General features: G+C 42.6%; 1 long non-coding RNA gene across 1 annotated transcript in view; it reads right to left on the bottom strand.

Annotated features, from left to right (window-relative positions):
• The window catches only part of LOC135313788 (uncharacterized), a 272,793-nt gene that overhangs the window by 167,727 nt on the left and 84,419 nt on the right, over positions 1 to 20,647 (bottom strand). The window contains exon 3 of the long non-coding RNA XR_010373283.1: positions 19,212 to 19,634. This is a non-coding gene — a long non-coding RNA (uncharacterized LOC135313788). The remainder of the gene's footprint in view (positions 1 to 19,211; positions 19,635 to 20,647) is intronic.

Here is a 20,647-nt window from a genome sequence, read left to right as displayed (position 1 = left end):
TTGAGGCCATTTCCCCTCATTCTGTCACAAGTAATTTGGGAGAACTTCAACGTTAGGAAAATTGTATCCCTTTAGATCCTCTGATTATGAAGAGACCTTTACCTCCCAGTCCCAGGCCCTCAATTCAAGCACCCTACATTTCTCCAAATTGCTATTTGAGCTCTGATATTGAACGGCGTAATTCTCTCATCTCTGTTGCAGCGACTCGAATAGCATCAGTGATGCATTGCTGCCTTCAATAAAGGTGATCGTGACTCAGAGATGGTCATCAGACCAACACCAGCTTCACAACGGTCTTGCAGCAAGGAAAGATCACACAGCTTAAATTTCTGTGTAATTGGGGAAACATGATTAAACTTAGCACTGCTTCTTTCTCAGCAGTACAGTATAAATCTCTCCACAATAAGATAACTTTTTTCAAAAGCTTTATCAGAAGAAAAAGGAGTTCCCTTATGTCCAGCTCTCTTACAATGTTATCAGCCTCTGGGAAGCACAGATTAGGTGGGCGCATTTCCAGCACCACATCCAGCTTCAGTGCAGCGGCAGCGCTCATGCAGGAGTCAGGACCCTCTGGACTCAACGCTACGTGATATTACGCCAGGACAGAGCGTGGTACGACTGGCCATTAACTGCCAGTCACAGCAGAGTCAAACGCTGCTCCACCGGAGGCTGGGTTTCCAGTTCTGCAGCCGCCACCAGTACCGATCACGCACAGGAGCGCGGCCAGCAATCACCCACCAGTGCTATTCCTTCCCGTAACATCTCCGGATGCCGTAGCCTGACACAAAATGCACAGAGGCCAGCAGACGTCTTTTGATTTCATCACTGGAATTGGCACCGAGCTGGTATTAGGTTTCACCTCCAGAACGAGTTCTTGCAGCTCAGTCAGTTCATTTTCTTCCCAAGTTGTTTGGCAGCTGATCAACTACCACCGCTATTAAAAGCAAGCACTTAGTGATGGATGATCTATGAGCCGGTTAATTGGACGGGGAAATAGTTTAAGCACCATATTGCTTTGTATTAGGACTAACTGAAAACGTGCAGTTTCGTACCTCTTGTCATCTGTGAAATTAAAGGATGGGCTCAGCCCATTTGGTGAGCACCCCCATCTCAGCGGCACCGCGGGGGGCTCCCGCAGTCTCTGCGCACACACACTAGAGACTGACTCGCTTTCCTCCACAGCACCCCTGGGGACACTGACGGCACCTTGTGGGGATGCTCGAACCCCTCTGCCTTGATGCATTTGTTCTACAAATACAGAGAGGCCTTCAGCCTTCCAGGCTGTCTGGAATTTGTCATCCACGCAGTAAATCACCCTGTTTTAACAGAAGCCTAGGATATGAATAACCGCCCCTTCATATTCCCTAAAAAGGAGAAATACTCTTTTTTAAAATTATTCATAACATTACTATTATTGTTAAAAGTCAAAGTGCCACTTAATGAAATAACATTTTTAAAGTAAGATTGCATTAAAACCAGAATGCCACAGCTTTATAAAAACATCTGACTCTCTTAGTCTATGTTGAATCACAAGAGAAATGAGTCTGAAATCATGCTTGTAGCTCAAGACAACACTCCTCTCTGATACACAAATCAATATGTGATTTAATTGTGCTTTATTGCTTCTTTTGCTTCAGTCCGGGGTCAGGAAAGACCCTGAGAACAGCCTATTTGCTATTTTCCCAAGTCAGATTCCCTCAACATGCACCTGTTTTTTAATTCTAACCTTCAAGGTTTCTCCAGCTGCAGGGCAACAGGGAGACGGAAGGAGCAAGCATGTAACAGGAGCAAACTATTTATTCTCTTTCTGGACTGCAGCTTGTTGAAATTTTTTGCCTCTAAGATTGTGTTCTGAGGATGCCAACAAAATCACGGCAGAGCTACAATGCTTATCATGCAAAGGCGTTCTGCACGACCGGGGTGGCTCTGGTAACGTGCTACGGTCATCTCTGAGCACAGCCCAACACACCTGTTTGCCAGAAATGCTATTTTGTATGCAGCATGGCTTTGGACCATTATTGTCAGTTTTAGGGAAAAAAACAGAATAAAAATGCAGTATTTCATCAATACTAGACTAAAAATTTAATTTTTTTTTTTGCTTTCTTTACTCAACATGCTTCAAGATTCATCAAACATCGTTTTGAGGTTGAGCAGTCATTCTTCTCACAGACCAACAGCAGACTGATTCCCAAATACACAGTATTGGCTGACGTCTCAAGTTACCTGCACTAATCCCAGCAGATCAATTCTCACGCGGTACGTACGGACCTTTTTAATCCCCTGGCTTTTTCTAATAGTGGAAAAATTCCTGAAAATTCTTAGCCTCAAGACAGAAATCTAGGTTCATGCTCTCTATCTAACCTTTACCTTTTCCTCTACCATTTTAACCTCTCTCTAATATCAATACATCGAGTTGATGGCTCTGTTTTGACTTGTACTCTGGAAAATAGCTATAGTTCAATTAGAATCAGTAAGAATTTTAAAACTAGAAGCTAACACATTATTTGAAAATGAACTGCTGATTTTTATTCTCCGTGTGCCTCCAAGGAGACATTCCATTTTTAGAGTATTTATTTAAAGTTTTAGAAAAAGGTGAAATTGATTTTGTTTTGTAGGTTGGAAGTCTGGTTTAAAGCTCAATAGAAGGAATTAATGGAAAACCGTGTTTTAGCTCAAGGTTATGCATTTATCCAGCTATCCTTCCCCTGAAAAGCCTTGTAGGCACAGAGCTGAAAACGGACCCTCACTCCTCTCTGTCATTCGCTGCTGCTCCATTTGTTCTGCAGCACGAAGACCGACTGCCCTGTATTGCCTTCTAACAGCACTCCTTCGGGTCTCATATGGGTACGTTCATTTTGGGGCACCGCCAGACTTAATGACTTCCAGGGAAGCTCTGTCTCGGATGCACCCAGCCCTTCCTCCTCAGGCTGGTTAAAGCAAGCACCGATTTGCCGTTCTTACCACTTTTCACTGGTGATTAAATCTGTCCATTGCAGAACTTGTAGATCGGCATTTATTTTTCAGGATACATAAATAGAAAGATTTTAGAAATTAAGTAAAAATACCAGAAGATCCCAATTTATGAAAAAATTGGCAGCTGGAGAATTGTACGGCAAGATAAACCTACCCAGAAGCATTTATTATTTTGTAGTAAACAGACATGTTGGAAGCAAAATTACTGCTTTCTGCAAACAACCAACGGATTTGTTTAGTAAGCTGAAAGCAAAATAGACAAATTTGCCTCAGCTATGTTTATATGAAAGTTTACTCGAGTCCCAGTGCAAATCCCACAAAGGCACCTCACGGTTTATTTGCATAGCTGGAATAACAGGGTCTCCTGACAATAGGCTTAGGTCCTACCAAAAGCCATCATCTTGAACAGAACTGAAGATCCATCCCCAAGGCACAAAAATTGCCTTTTGCACTTTCTTTTCTTGCTTAATGGCCATAAAAAAATAAAATCCCTGTATCTGAAGCAGCATTTTCCTCCATTATGCACTAATGGTTAATTCACCACACTGAGAAAAGCACTACTTAAAGATCAATTTTACAGTTGGAATTGAAAAGAGTATGAAGAACAATCACTCTATTCAAGGCGTTACTGCAGAATGAGGAGCTTGATTTAAAGAAGTCTCAAAATCAAAAGATTATACTGTCTACCAGAAGAAAACCCTACCATTCTCTAGGTTCAGGGAATTCTATACTGGAAGTATATCGGCTTGAATACAGAGTCATTGTTAACACCGTCAGCAAACCACATCCCTCTAAGAGGCTTAGGTACCAGTGCTGGAAAAAAACACCCAAACAAAAAAAAAACCCAAAACAACAGTATTACTAATTCCTCTATTTTCAACAACTCACTCTCTGAGTAGGTCAAGGGTATGATAAATCTTTACAGTGATACTCATGAATATGTAACCTAGCACACACCAATACTCTTAGCCCGACCTGCATCCCCGGAGGGATTTTGTACATCACTGTGATGATGGGAAGGGTACAGTGACAACCATGTTATGGTTCTCGTGTATACAGCTCCCCCAAAAAGCACACCCCATGCCCCCCTGTTTCTTGTACAGCCACGCAGGAGAGCTCCTGCACTTGCCGGCTGCTGGGGCTACCCGTGCTGTCTCCTGCAGGCACAACTCCCCAGCAGCCTCCCGGCGGAGCTCTGCACGACCCCTGCTCCCACGCCGCGGACTAACGGGCACAGCAGCGGCCCTGCAGGGCGCGCTGCATTTTTGCTACGCAGGGCGAAGGAAATATCTTCTAAGTACTGTCAGACTGATGACAAACTCTGCAGCACGAAGAAGTGGGAAAGCCCCACGAAGCTGGAGGTTACGTAGCCAACAAAAGGAACAGAAAGGAAAACGGAGGTTGTCAGGAAGAGATGGAGCGCAAGAAACACCTCCGATGAGCTCTAACTGTCCATCACGGGAATATCACCAAATCACTCATTTTTTGTACTGGTGCTGAGATGAATAAGGGAAAATACCACAGTAAAACGTTCTTGCGGAGCCACGTACCTCTGGTCCCAGCTTCCATCTCAGCAGATTAGCTGAAGAAGTGTTAACAAAGTGTGCCCACCCAGGAAAAGCCAGAGAGTCTCTCGTGTCCCTTCTAGCTTCATTTCAAATATTTGCTGTTTCCACATTCCCCACATTAGTTATTTTTTCTGGCATACCTCACCATGCAATGCTTTCACGTGGGATAAATAATTTCCTTTGCATATTTGTAAATATAGTTTGGATTTTACTCTCAGACATGAGCATGAATTGACGTCATTCATGCTGTCACTGACAGGTGAACGACAGTTGGACTTGATCATCTTAGAGGTCTTCTCCAACCTTAATGATTCTATGAAGTCCCAGAAGCGACCCAGAGAGTTACTGTATTCGCAGCAAAGAAAGCGAACTGAGGTCTACCCACTATTTTTCCAGCAATAATTAATCAGAAAATAAAATCACCACAAAGCACCACCATTAACACACAATTCTGTAATAAACCAGGTACTTTTCACTGCTGCCTTCATCGAGTCAACCTTTGGAGCAGGAGGAAGAGCACAGAACAACTACCAGTCTCATTTGGAGAACGGGGCTTATTAATGGGCAATTTCATGGTACTCCCCACTCCAGTACCCGAGGTCGCTGTCGCCACCGCCAGTGGTTGCACTCCTACACGAGTACAGAAGGCAGTGCTGCGGTGAGCTGTGATCCGGAACAGATGGGGGCGGCGGGGAGTATCGATGTCTGTCAGGTGGAGAAGGACGAGCGCAGAAAGGGACTAATGAGGCATTTCCAAGTTATGACACCAAAATGATTCATAAAGGGAATGAACACCACACATGACAAGAAGGTGGATTATTCCAGTGTTCTCCTGCAGTTTTGACTAGAATGTATTTCTATGAGCATATTTATTCAATATTTTCCTCTAATTAGAATAGTCTTACTAAAGGCGTATAAGAGGAAAGTCTTACTAAAAGAACCCAGTGGTGGAGCTTGCGAACGGCAATATTCTGAGCGAAGCTTCACCTTTTAGCCAAAGCATGGGGCTAGGTGTCAAGAAACTAAAATTCTATTCTTGGCTCTTCCACAAATTTTCACAAAGCTCTTTCAATTCTTCTGCTTCAGTTTCTCGCCTGTGAGAAGGGAAGGCGTCGCACCTACTTCCCCAGCGCTCTGAGCCGCAACTTGCTGCAGCAGAAGGTGCTGAGCGCGAGGTACCCATCGCCAAATCACTGCCAGTACCACCTCCCGAGCCGAGCCTCGGCTCTGCAACGGAACAGACGGCGGGACCAGCATCACACCACACGAACCTGAAAACATCACAGGGAAAGTATTTCCTAGCTCTTTTCTTTCAGGGCATTTGAACAACAACAGTTTCCAGCCCAGCTACCGACGTGCACCTCAGCAATGACTATAAACCACAGCAGACCTGTAACTTACACAGGGCGTTATCACAGCAGAGATTGCATTGAACCCTGCATGGAAATTTATTCTGGAGATCACTCATTTCTCCTAAATCGCTTCCTAAAAGGTTATAATCTACAACTATCTTAGCTCAATTAACTGAAGAGAAGAATTAATCGACACAGAGGCTAACTAAACACTGGCTAGTGGGTTTTTTTTTAAGTATGACCAACCTACCTGCAATGCTCCTTCACATATACCACTGCATCCAAGGCTTATTTTCCGTGAACAGAAGGTATTAGCACTGCACTCACAGACACGTCGAGTGTTTTAATAGCCAGTTACTGAGATCTTCAGTGGTGGTTACAATCTGCTACTATATTAATCTTGTCCCATAATTAGCTGCCTGGGGAAAATGCACGTTATTCAGAGGACCCAGGTGAAAGAAAAAAATAGCTCCACAGGTACGAAACTCATGGTTTATCTCCCTTCCAAAACAGAAAGGTGAAGCAAGGCACGTCCCTTGCTCCATTAAGCACATTTGACAATTTTGCTCTGCACATTGCAAAGTGCAACACTGAAAGATGAACGAAAATAGTACTGCAGAAAATCAAAACTACTTATTTCTGATACAAGAGAACAGCATGAAAAACCTTGCACTTAAAGATCTCCACCAGCAAGTTATAAAGAGGCTGCAAGGTACTGTGCAATATTTATGAGTATGAGATATATACTATAGATTAATTCATAAATTCTCCATACATAATTTATAGTCTATTTACAGAGTAAAACAGTCATCACACAGCAACCACCACAAACGCATTCACTTAAACTTAAGGGCATTTGTAATGACTGCTCACAAATAAGAGGGCCGTAATAAAGCAGTCACAGTCAATGACAAGCTGACTAAAATGCACAGGAGTAGAAAGAAAGGAAATGCATTTTTAAGGCAGTTGATGTGCTATAAATTTTTAATGCTCCATAAAATCCTTCATTTAGTTAGAAATATTTATGTAGTATTAAGTATGTTATTCCAATTCAGAGTAAGAAATTAGTCTTAACTTATTCTACAGAGCACTTAGTCTTTCTTTCCTAAATTCTACCCTCAGACTAACATGCCACAAATCATGGCTCAACAAATCAGTCCCAAAGCAGCATAATGTCTCCATTTCCCCCAAAAATCCTCCCTGAACACGTCTACTTTTCCTCTAGTTAACGACACAAAGCAGTTATACATTGGTTTTTTTAGGTACCCCGTGCAATAGATTCGATGAGCAAAGCCTGAACGGTTCGGTAATGCATGCAGGTGTAAGGCATGGTTCACGCATTTGGATACAACTTAAGCCCCCTAGTAAGTAACGTGCTCAAGTGTGCCTCTGCAACCTTGAAGTAAAAGCAGAATGGCTGCGCTGACAGCAAGCCAGCAGCGCGCTGTGACTGCCACAGTTCTCACACCCTGGAGGGAGACAGAATTTATCCGGCCCCAGCTCGAGGCGTCACCGCTGCAGAGCAATTAGAACAATCAGGCCTTTAGTTACACGTCGTTCCACTGTTTCCCCATAAATTAGCTGCGAGATCAAAGCCTGAAACGTTACCCTAGCAGAAATACCTACGTCTTTATTTACTTACAGGTATTCTACACTTCCATAAAAGGAATAGGGAATATTTCTCAAGGAACACGTATGATGTACTTCCCCCTCCATCAGCTGGCTTATGGAACAGGCTGGGAAAGGGCCTTGATACCAGACAGTGTGTTTCCCATCAGAAAAAGAACACGTTAAAAAGCAGCGGCGTTGCGGTGAATCACAAGGCCCAAGATGCACAATTCGCTTTTCGGGTGTTGGGTTGAGTTACCGCAAGAAATGACGCTGTACGCCTTGGCACAAAGCCAAGGGAGCACATTCCTTAACTGAACAAGCTTGTTGATACAAAGTACGCTACCCTCTTTTTGATGATGCTTTTTGTTCTTCAAATACCTTCATGATGTTCCTCTGCATACATATAAAGATTTTTTAATTGCTATTTAATATTAATGCAGTTTTCAGAATTGGAGGAAAAGCTGGTTTAGGGGTTTTTTTTTCCTTTTTTTTTTTTTTAAACTTTTTTTGAAGTCCACATCAGCTGCAAAGTTACAGCTACAGAAACGAGCGTTAGAGATGCGCATACCCAGGAGCTATTCAAGGGTGTAGTTTATCCCGTACACAAGAGTGTACGATACCAAACACCTAAGATGCCCCATTTTTAGTACAGGCTCCCCAGAAATCCGTCACGACCCCACAAAACCTGCGAGAGCCACCTGGTTCCGCTGGTGACTCTCACATCCTTCACGAGCTCCGTTATTTAGATTTTGTGTTAAGAAGTTACAGTTAATTACTAGGCTAAAACTTATTCAACTCATCTGTGTTTCAATCATTTTAACTGTCATTCTGGACATGTTTGAGGGCTGATCAATTGCTTATGTTTCTAATACTAGATTTGCCGAGATAATAAAACTTCCAGCATGGCATTTTTCTTTCTCCTAGTGACGTTTTAATTGACTTCTATGGACAAAGCTTATTTAATGTGTTTCAGCTTATTTAATTGCTGATGACTTTCCTGGTTTTCTTTAACACAATCATATTAAGTACTAAGTTATTTAAGAAGATTAGCGAGACTTACCATTGAGAACCGTGCTTGCAGTTACAATTGAAATACGCTGTGTTTTAGAAATTGGTTGAGCAAGAACTTTGAAACTTATTTGAACGTGTTGCCTAAATCTGTTTCACATAGTTCCACAGATGGGAGCCCAAGGATTATGCGGAAGAGCAAATCTGACACTGCTTAATGTATCAAACGGACCAGCCTCCACCTACAAAACCTGTAATAATGTGTGATTTGCATTAATCCTTAAAAAGAAATAGAAATCCTTAAATGAAAAAGAAAAAAGCAGATTAGGACTAATATTCTGTTGACAGGACCTCAAATGATTTATGCCAACTGAGATTATTCCCCTGCTCCCGTGAAACCACCTTTCACTCCATCAGTTCAGAAGAGGGAGGGGGACGCTGACTGCCAGGACCTCTCAGCACTAACGCGAACCAATACAATTCTGCTTCCCAGAGAAAGCGCGACCTGTCTTAAGGTTTATCCAGTGAAAAGTCTATTCCATTCAACACAGCTTCAAAATGCAAGCTTCAAAGCTATCAAAGAGCAACAAGAGAAAAGTCATTTTTCATTATACTTTCAAGATGTTGCTGAGATAAAGCTATTAAACTGAGCGCCTGAGGTATGCAAAAGGTTGAACTACGCCAAAGCGGAACCACGCGCACCTCTTGCACTGCCGCTGCAACAATCAAAGGTCACTGGGGATGACAGGAGCCAGAAATCGTGCTATTTTCTTTCGAGAGAGGTTGAGGGCATGTACGCCGATGCAACTTCAAACCGCATTGTTAATCTAATGGGAACGTCTTCAGGAATATTTCTGGCACTTCATGAGTCCTTTTGCAAGTCAAGGCACAAACGCTATCATTAAAACCACCTTACTGTCACTGCACCAGGCTGCCTTATCAAGAAACCCGCTTCAGCTCCCATCTTCCAGTTCATTGTTGGTGACTTTGGAGAAAAAATTTTCCCCTTATCAGAGGCTTTAATTTGCCCCTAGATACCAGCAGAGCTTAACGCTGATCTACAAAACATGCGTTAGAAGACATATCTGTGTCACCTGAAAATGTCTCATGTCTGCGTATGTTAAAAGAGGGGATAACTTCTCCAAAAGCAAGAACAGTCTCACCAAGGCTCACTGGCAAACACAGACACAAGACCGTCAGTCGAAGGCATCCAGCACCTGTATAAACATGCACGGAAAGGACAAGCACGAGTGTCCGCGCAGGCACCTAAGTTAAGTGCTTGCAAATGAAGGCGCTGGGCGATGTAGCGGCCGAACGCCATTTCCCCCGTGAATTGTCAGTATTGACCTTTCAAAAGCTGTTTCCACCAGCCGCCCCAGGGAGCAAGCTGCTAGTATTCATATACGAGCCTCACATGGATTACCTGTGTACTTGTGAAGACTGCACTGTAACGTTTCTCTTCAAGGAAAACTGACTAAGAGAATCGACTAATAAAATGCAAGAATATTTAATTAGCATATTGTTAGAAGAACATTAATTGCCAACTCTAATACACTGAATAAATTACCATAGCCAACAAGCTGAGGACTGACATGTATTATCATGTACTTCACGCTGACTTCTTAATTATTCTGAAAGCAAATAAATTATTTTCAAGCTTGCATTTTTTTTTCTATTTCATGTTGTCCTTGTGGCTTTTAAATATATTTCAAAATTTTTTCTGTTTCAATGCAAGTCTACCAAGCATCAGTAATTCAGCTTTTTTTTCTTCTACAGAAGTATAGAGATGGGAGCAGAAATCATTGTCTCCCGTGGAAGACCTGCAAGACCTTAGTCATATTTGTAAAACCTAAAACTTTAAAGCCTTCAACAACACAACCACCACCTTTCCAGAGGAGGAAGAGCCCGCTGATGTCAGTTTAAGGCATACATAAGGGTTTAAATATAGCTTGGACCAGCTGAATTACATTTTAATTAAATTACTCTTTTTTTTTTTTTCTTTGAACCACCAACACTTTGAACTTAAGAGAAAGGCCCATCACTACAGGTAGCTTTGTTTCTGAGACAGACATCTCCACACTCTTCCCTTACTTACAATTCGCAAGCTTGTACGTATCTATCTCTAGTTCCCCCTTTCAGTCCCATTTATAAAGACTATTTTTAGCCAGAGCAAATGTCAGTGTACAAATAAAATTAAAAATGCAATCAGCATTACCAGATATAATGAGATGCTTAATTACCCTTGAAACTAGGCCTTGTGAAGGTCTAATAAACTTTAAAGTGCTTTTGTTACCAATCAAATTAACCACCATAAACAATATCAGGCCGGGTGCGTTACCTACGTACGAGGGTCTAACAGTCAGGACACCAGAGAAAGGAAAAGATTTTGCCATTAACCTAGCGGAGAATGTTAAAGAATGTTCCGTTTGTCTCCCACCATCCCCTACCCGCCAGAAGCAAAGCCTTTCAGAGGGGACATGGTCCCCGATGGCCTGGCAGCACCAACTTCTTGTTTTCTGGAGAAAATATCTACGTTTTCTAGAACTCTGAAGTGTCACGTTGGGAGGGAGCTGTATGCCAACCCACTCGCCTCATTTCAGAACGCAAAAAGCCCTGACAACACCACAAGTTTCTCCAGACCCCCAAAGGATACAACTGCCATTTTTCACTTGTGGAACCACACCAGGACACAGTGAAGTAATTTGTCACAGGCCTCACGGCAAGGTAAGATATTGAGCCAAGACCGGGATCCCTAACCTTCGGTCTGCGACCCTGTGGTGCTGCCCCTGCCCAGGGAGCTGTTCCACCACTCCAGAAGAACCAGCACTGCTCTGTCCCAAAATGCCCCGAGCACCCCTCCTCCAGGCTGACGGAGATGCGATCCAAGTAACTTTCCTTCCATCTCTCTTCCGCTCATTTTGCAGCTCCCCGCTGGCCAGGAGATGCTCTCACACTCCAAGGATCTTTGCTTAGCACCTCGAGACTAACAGCAGTGGGAAGCGTTGAAAGTGGTGTTATTGAAGCTGTTCTCAGCCCTAACTCTAAAAAGAGATGAGAAAAGCTTGATAAACTCTAAAATATATAAAATAGTTATTCTCTACTGCTCCGTGTGCCAAAGTGCTGAACAAAAGTACTTTGTACCGAACCCTAAAACACAGGGGAGCAACACAGCAGGAGCAACGCTGCCAGATCCACGAACCTTCATCAATACCCAGAACGAGAATTCCAGTTCACAGCACAAACCTCTGGTGCCCGCTGAAGTGGTGAGGAAAATAAGTCTGTACTTAAAAAAAAAAGGATTGTAGAGTACTATCTTTAATAAACACCATGATCTTTGTATTAGTGCAAAATGTTTAAACCTTAGGACTAGCAAGTGTCAGCCCATCAGAAGATTTTTTTTTTATTTTGTGCACATTTGGTAAAGAAACAGATTCAATAGGGGCTGAAATCGAAATTGTTCTTGAAAAATAACACTTCACAAAGGAGATGAAAGAGCACGTCTGGCCAACAAACATGATATTTTTAAAAATATGTAACAGTTGTGAAAGGTAGGTTGGGCTCTCCTGGTTTGGGTGTGTTGGGTGCCTCCTGCTCCCCAGCCTTTCCCCTCCCGCACGCATGTCCAGCCTAGGTTCTCCTGTACATCTGGAGCAGTACCTTCGCGAAGGATCAAGCGATTAAACCAACGATGAGTTGGTCAGCCTCACTGAATCCTTAATAACACACAAAATCAGGTGGGACACTATGGGTAGAACACTTCCTTGATCAAAAGCTATCTTCCTGAAGATAAATTTTGAACGGTTGGGGTTTTTTTAACACTTCCTAGATATTGAGACACTTAAACTGACAGACTGGAGAAGGACACTCTGCGCCACACTGTAGTGACACAGTAGCGGGAATGTCCTCTGTGAGCAAGGAAGTATTTAATCACCAGGCTTATTTAGCATACAGCTTGTCTGCTAGACCCCTGACAACAGGGTATGGTAACTGCAAATACGGCAGTGACTCTCGTGACATAAATACACACCGTTTTAAGAGAACCTATTTCTAAACAAGTTATGAAGCATCAGACAAACACTAACTTCTGTAATTTCTATCATTCTGGGTTGCGTTTGCTTAAGTGGCCTGAACTAAGTTCATATAAAAATACCAGTGAATGGCTTAAGAGCTTATCCTCTCACTAGAATAAAATAAAAAAGTCAACCAGAACACAAAACAAAAACCGCTTTGTACTGCTCCACCAGATTTTAATTCCAAGCAAATACCTGTCATGTAAGGTTAGATTAGCCTTTATAACCATGTTTGTTGTAACGGAGATCCTGACAGGCCCTTGACTATAGTGGCAAAAGCAGCAGCACAATAATTAGTTTTCATCTTCATTAAGATAATCTTCCTGCAATTGTGAAGCTTTTAGCACAGGATAAAAGGATAGCCTCGAGTAATTCTCAGTTACAACATAGCCTAGCATCTTTCTGTCGTTTCACTGGGCACTTCCAGTTTGTTATTTGACAGCAACATTGCATCACCAAGGCAGGGAGGGAGGATGACCTCTGGAGACCACCTAGTCCAGCCCTCCTGCTAAAGCAGGGTCAGCTGCAGAAGGGTGCTCAGTACCGCATCCAGTCAGCTTCTGAATGTGTTACTGGCAGACATGGAGATCTCTCACCAAGATGGACTCTTTCTCACAAGAAAAGCAGCTCTTTTTAAGCTTTAAAGAGAGAAGAGGAGACTGAGAAGTACCAAACCGGCTTTCACAAATGGCGATCTGATACTCAGGCCACACGAGCTGCCCCACTCGCGCAGGAAGTCTGGCAAAGCTGCGAACCGAACCCAGATCAGCTGAGTGTTAAGGCCAGCTCATTAATCACTTACATCCTTTAATTCATAGCAAATACTTTACAAAACAACTAGCAGGTATAAGACCAAACCTCCCGAATGCCACAGGGCTCTAGTCACGATTAACTTCTCGTCACGGCGTGTATTTCAAGCGCAGACTTTCAGGCATGGGTGGGTTCAGAGAAGAGGCCAGGCTGGCACCCTGGAACCTCTGCAGCAGATTTCCTCGTCTCACGTAAGGGCAACGTTGTGATGAAACTTCAGTTAACGCATAATTACGAAGCAAACTAATTACTGACATGCAAAACAGCCTTAATTCAACTAGGAAAAGTAATGTTTCTGAATGACTACTGAATCGAGCTGCACACCTAGCCACGTCGGGAAGAACAGGTAAACGAGAAGATGGCCACTATAGCAGTCTTTTGTAACCCTTCACAGCCCAAAACCCCAATCGTCACTTGCTTTTCTGACACTCTTAATGATTTTGGAAATTGCAATGGTAACAAAGTTGGGTTTAGCTAATTTCAAAGAATTGCCACTATACCAGAGATATTTCCAAAGAATACTTTTCTCTTCAAGCAAATGTTGGATTCAATGACCATATGTTTCCTTAACACAGTATGTCAGCTGTATGCCACTTTTTTTGTTTAATGCTGCATTTTCAAACGTTGCACAGCTCCACCTGACATCACACATTAAGTAAAATTCTGTAAAAGGTTGGTCAAAATTTAGTACTTCCCTGAACTTTAGAACCAGTGTAGCATGGGAGTATGTAGGTTATCATTCAGCCTAGTGTCAAGCAGCACTTGTTCCCTACTCTGCCACAGTCTCTTTCAGCTCTAACTAAAAGATCAATAACAGTAACAAAATACAAAAAGCATTCCTGATCTCCAAAGGTGCTTCAGTAAACAGCATCTAATTCAGAACCATACTGACCCAGAAGAGTGTATTTTAAATGGTGCCAAATACTGCACTTGTAGAGCTCAATGGGTCATTTGTCACCGGGCTCAGCAGGAGCAGAATTTGTTCCATTAAATTTTGATGCTGGAAACGGAGCACAGCTCAAGCAAGTCAGTACATCTCTCATTTACTTCTACACGCACTTGCAGATTCAAGCCCTTGCATCGGGTTTAGTTTTATTTACACTGATGAAAACTCTAACAAACTCAAGGGAGTTGCTCTGAGTTCATGGATTAACTTGATAGGGTTGAACACAAAATTTGTCTTTGTTAATAATATTTTCTGAAGGTTAAAGACAGCAAAAACTGTATCTCTCACAGCTGCTCCTTCAGATAGCTACTTAATTTAAAAAAATCCCAAATGACACACCAACAAAAACAACAAAACACCCCTGTATGGACTTTTTGCCCAAGTTCACATGATGATTTTCCATACAGGGGAAGCTATTTATGTGATTATTACTTTTTTCTGGACAAAATCAACTCCTAGAAAGATTTGATTAATTTGCAGCTTGATGCATAAAAAGTGAGCTTGTGAAATTACCAGAAGATGTAAATAAATGATTCATGCGGGTTGGTTTTGCATGAATAAATTATTTGCTCCTTCGCTGTGTTTCATTTGATAGAAGAATGCAAAATTCATGCTATTCTATGCAAATAGAAAGGCTTTTATAAAATCCTGACCTAATTACAGATGTTTGCTAAGAAACATATACTTGAGTTTTCAGGGGAAAAAATTTCTTGGTGCCATATAACTGTCATGGAAGGAAAGATTCCAACAATAAAATATGCCATTTGAGGATATTTAACAGAGAGAAACACACATTATTAATATTTCTGTCTTCCTAAGCCATTTTCACCCTTTGGGAGAGGTGATTGGATTGGTACCCAAAATACTACATCCTACAGCTAATGTTTTAACACAGCCCATGATTCAAATGAAATCACTGCGTATCATGCAAAGATGTGTATCACGGAGGATTTTCATTAATGCCAATAAAATAGATGGCATTTAAATTATCTTGTAGCCAAGGAAACATAGAAACACCTGACAAGTATTATCCCTCATCCTTCTTCAGAGGCAGCCGATACGAGCAGTTCAGTCCAATCCTGCAACAGGTGACGGCCAAATGAATTTTTAAAACATTAGGCCTTCAATCTCAACAGTGCCTGCTGACTTGCAATGAGCTTTTAATAAGAACAATTGTTCATAAAGTAATGATTAAAATGTCAGATTATTTCTCGATAACTACCATTTGAAACACTGGAAAACATTTTCCAGGAGCTGCCTCTGGCAGAGCCAAAGACAGAAGAAAACAGCCTTTTATCCCCAAGCACGCGAGAAACCTTCCAGAAGAGGGTTGCGATCTAGAACTGGTATCAGCTGTCATCACAAAGGGCTGTCCCAGCTGCGGCAACATGCGCCTCCCTGGTTCCCCACCGATGGGCTCTCTCTCCGAGTCCCACAGCCCCCCTTCTACGGAGAGGTTTCAACAATGTTTTGCTTTTAAGTTCTCTGACCACACAACTAAGTCTTTGTTTGAACCCTGGCTTATGTCACGGCACGCCAGCTGCCTTCCAGTCCCTGCCCACATGTATACTCCCATCCCTCGGGTTTCATAATGTCACTTCGCTGATTTAAATGTGAATTTATACCATTGATAAGAGCAGAATTAATTTAGATTTTAAAGCTTTCCATCTTTAACTGCTACCCACTGAGAAATTCTGTTAAGAGGATTGCATCAGAACAACCACCCAACAATTTCGGAAAAAATATCCATCAAACACCTCAAGGATTTAGACATAAGTAGAAATCACCAAACTGAAAATTATTCATCTGTGAATATAAAGATACAAACCATTCCAAATCAAAGGATTACCCTTTAATCTGCATGTTAGCAGAGTGAAAGGAAACATTACACCATAGTGCGGAAGAGAAGGCGGGTAGGAGCCACATTAACTACAGAAAATTTGTGCTGTCAGCCACAGTATTTTCTACAGCAGCACTTCTTCAGAAATCCTAATTAAAACATACACAGGCCTTCAAGAATGTACTTAAAGACATGCTTTAGATAATTCAGAATGAATTAAATGAAGGTTTCCTGTTTGCCCAGTACTGCATATTTCAGGTGTGTTCGTGCAGTAGCTTTGGCGTATTTGCAGGTGTTTTCCCCCAAGGCAATTCCACAGCTCTCACACTAACAACCGCTGCTTGTATCCACGGCAGACAGACAGATCGACTGATTGGCTCAGTCAGAGGGTTCCAAGTGGTGTTCTGCCACAGAATCACACAAGAGTTCCCATTAACCGACTCCCCTGATCCCACCTCTGCAGCTGCTGGTTCTTCAGATAGTCTCTGCTCCTCAGCTCCTCCTCGATCTCCCTCCTGCTCTATTACAACACACATCGCCAAACGATCCCAGGTTACCGAACTACTTAGCCTACTCCACATGTTAAATATGGATGAAGATGTAATAATTACTCTATCAGTCTTTTCTCAATTGCAAATTTAAACACAATCACTCTTACTCGCTACCAGATGCCTGAATACCAACCTAGACACCATTCCCCTGCTGTGACTCCTCCCGGACAACAGCCGTGAGGTATCTACGCTGAAGGACAGAATTCCATCTGAAATGCATGATACATATTGAATTCAAATTCTCAGGGAAATGCTTATTTGAAAAGTCTGCCCACAAAGCAACGAGAACATTTCTCAAGCTCCAGTCATCTGCTGCCGGCCGTACGCTCCTTATCAGTACAGGCACGATCCCGCGCTCAGGATCATCCTCGGTGCAAGATGCACCAGGCACCTCACCCGCCCCGGAGCAAGCAGTTAAGCCAGAGCTGACTTACAGCTAGATAAATCTGGCAGATTTTACAAGTAACATGGGTAATTAGCAAGCTAGAGGTTAAACAATCACAGCACTCTGGTACTTTTTTCCAAGCTTGAATGCCCTTGATGGAAATCAGTGAGGTATCGACTCCAAACATTTTTGTTTCTGTACACAATGTGGCTGCTACAATTCAAAACAGACAATTTAGTGGGTGGATCTGTAATTAAATTATTATGGGTCGTATCTAATTAAAACAGATTTCAAGGCACATTTCAAGCTGTGGTTGGATGTCAGTTTTAAGTTGCCTCACGCGGCTTGGCAAGCAATCGTGCTGAAGGAGGGCAGAGGAAAACAGCATCCAAGACTAAGAAAAGGAGGATCTAAAAATAAAAATGTTTTGGAACGACTGCCTTTCAGTTTGACCCCACCATTTCGTTATTGGCATGATACCATCCCACGCCACAGATCTCAAACAGGCCTTGAGACTCAGAAAGAAATAAGGAACAACTGAAAACGCACAGTCCATGGTCGTACCTGGGTTCTATACACGGTTTAACAAAACGCAGCTGAATAAAAGCCTTCCCGCTTTATGAAGAAACAGTTTGAGAGAGAATATGTAATTACAAGGCAGACGAGACAGAAAGGTATAGCCTGGTAAGACACACTGCCCAGCTCATGATCTTATAATAATAAAGTATCAGGCTTTACCCTGGCACAGATCATCTCAGCTGGTGTTGCTGGTGCGCAGGACAGACACAGGCATACCCCCAGCACCAAGAAACACCGCCTCGGCACCCTCAGCGCTGCTGCCGCTCTCGGCAATGCCTTACAGAACACGCAGGGTCCCGGTGCGTCAAGACAAGGCAAACCATTTCAATTCTTTGCAGACAGACAGACTTGCCCAGTGGAAGGTAACTGAACATGTCTAGCTGCTCTGCACCACAATGTCTTGCAGCTCTACAAGGGAAAAACCCTAACAATTTAGATTTAAAAATCAGAATTCTACACCCCATTGAGATTTCAGGTCAATGAGGACAGCAGGATTTTGGGTCAACAAGTAACTCATCTAAAAAGCAATGCTTTTTTTTTATATTGCCACAAAAAATGCATTTGAATTTTAAAAGTATTCAAAAGCCTAGTGTTAATATAATTCCTCTTCTGACAACTATTTAGGACTACTTGGCCCTTACCAATACGTTACTCCAAAACGTTGATTACTTTTCTATTGATGGAAGCCTTTAAAATGATCAGGGAAAAATGTTGGGCCTGACTCAACAAACAAGTCCTGATCTAAGGAAATTTTGAATTTGCCTTGTTTCACAAACTTTTAAGCGTAACATGATAATTAATTCTGATGTGACATGTTTATGTACGATGCAGCACGGCTGTTATCACTCTATACAACGCAAACCACTCGAGGATAAACTCAGCAACATGAAAACATTACCTTTCCTCCACAAAACATGACTGCTTTTGTCGCCTTTGAAAGAGTCTCTTAGGACACTGTCTTCATTTTGCATGCAAAAGCGTGAGACGGTTAATTCATTCATCAATCTCTGTCTACCCTATAGATCCTTATTATAAATTTGCTGGCCCCAATATTTGCATTGCACCGCGTGTACTTCTCTCTGAGTTATACATTTTATTGCCTGCTAGATCTAAAAATGTTTCATGTTTGCAAACAGCAGAACACAAACACATTTGCACAGAACACATACTGTAGTGACCTATACACAGCCATATATACATTTATCATTAATGCAAATTAGATAATGTACTGGGCTAGTGATGTGCCGTAATAGCTACAATAAAAAGCAGCCATGAAGACAGCTTTACTGCAGTGCTATTGCTCAGATCTGTGCACCTTCCTTCTTGTGCTGTCTGGCATGGCATCTTACTGCTTGGAGTAAATGTTTTACTCCAAGAAGACTAAAAGTGCTGTCACCAGAAAGAATATTTCAGTCACTTCAGAATTAGTGGTTAATCCAAATTCACTTTACTACCAAGTTAAAAAGATGTCAGCTAATGCTCTGCAGCCCTGAACGCAGAGCATACGTTATCACCTACCTGATAGCTTCAGATGCGTTATGTACACACACACAGATTTATATGGCTTCAAATGTGTGAAACGCCTTTCGTATTTCAAGTGGTATCGAGCCAAGCTCAGAAAGAACGTTATTAAACCACATTAATGTGACGCCTGACAGATGCTCCTTCCACAGTGGTAAGCTGCCAGCGAAGTGAAATTTCTCCAGATGAGCGCCGTGTCTCTCCTGCGTGGCGCGGTGGGTGTGACGGGCCACGCCATACGGCTGCCCAACCGCGCTGCGATGGGACTCGCGCGTGGCCGAACACGGGGCGCCCCAGCGCCGCAGGGCAACGAGCCCTCCCCGTCCCAGGAGCAGGCTTCTCCCCTCCGACCGCCTGTGGCACCACAGGGAGAGGCGACATCTTCCTCCTGACACTCTTCTCCAGCAGCAGAGACAGCGCCTGAAAGCCAAGCACAGACAGCGCCCCTGAGCCCACTGGAAGAAACTTCTGGCCACAGCCTTTTTCAGTTGTTCTTCATTTAAATTCATTTTTTCTACATACAGCTGTAAAACTAGCAAAGGCAAAACTATTTGTTAAGCTGAACATACACCTTGGGGTTTAGCTTTAAATTCAGAGAATTCAGCCAAGAAACAAGAACAGGAGTTTCACGAACACCTTTGACAAACTATACAGAAGGGGTCTGAAACAACAAAGTTTAAAAATATTGCTAAGTTGTATTTTTGTCTTTCATTCAGCCACGTGGAATTTTATTTCTACGTAAAATTTAATGCTAAATAAATGGATATATTTTCAGAAGACCTCAAGGTGCTGAGGCCACCGTGGGACTAAAACCACGAGAGGAACAAGCAAGAACCAAAAACTCAGCTGCGGCCTCCCTGGGGGCTCCCCCCCCAGCACACCCACCCTGCTCGCTAATCACTTCACCTCCCTCTTTTTCTTTTCCCTCTGTAATTGTCCTTATGCACTCAAATACATTTCAAATGTAATTGTATAAAAAAATCGCCTGGTTCACCCAGGAACTAATAAGCCCATGTAACTGCTATTACAAAACTCAAATCAAAGGCACTGAATATTGCCATTGCAAAGTAATTAAGCCAGTAAAACTATTGGTGACTTGAAGTGCTCTTGCATTAGCAAAGAGAATGCAATTATTTTTCTGCCACCTTTTCTTATTCTATTAGTCTGACATGCGGGAACAGCCACACTAAGCAGGCTGATTTCTCACAAGGCTCCTGCCCCTGAAAGCACGTTTACTCTCTCCGGTGGAAGTCCTTCTGCGCAAGCAACTGAGCGACTGGTGGTCAACACGTTGCCTCCACTGTCAGAGCTTAACACCCGGCCATCAAGCTTAAACACCTCCTGCCAGCTAAACTGAGCTAAGCCAAAACCCTTTAGCTTTCGCTGAGTATCAAACAGAATTCCAAATGGTTCGGAAGGGGGCTCACACAGCA

The sequence above is a fragment of the Phalacrocorax carbo genome, chromosome 6 (genome assembly GCF_963921805.1).
Source record: "Phalacrocorax carbo chromosome 6, bPhaCar2.1, whole genome shotgun sequence".
In the NCBI taxonomy this organism is placed as follows: Eukaryota; Metazoa; Chordata; class Aves; order Suliformes; family Phalacrocoracidae; genus Phalacrocorax; species Phalacrocorax carbo.
Note: the sequence above shows the minus strand (reverse complement) of the source record. Positions and strands in the feature narration are given on the sequence as shown.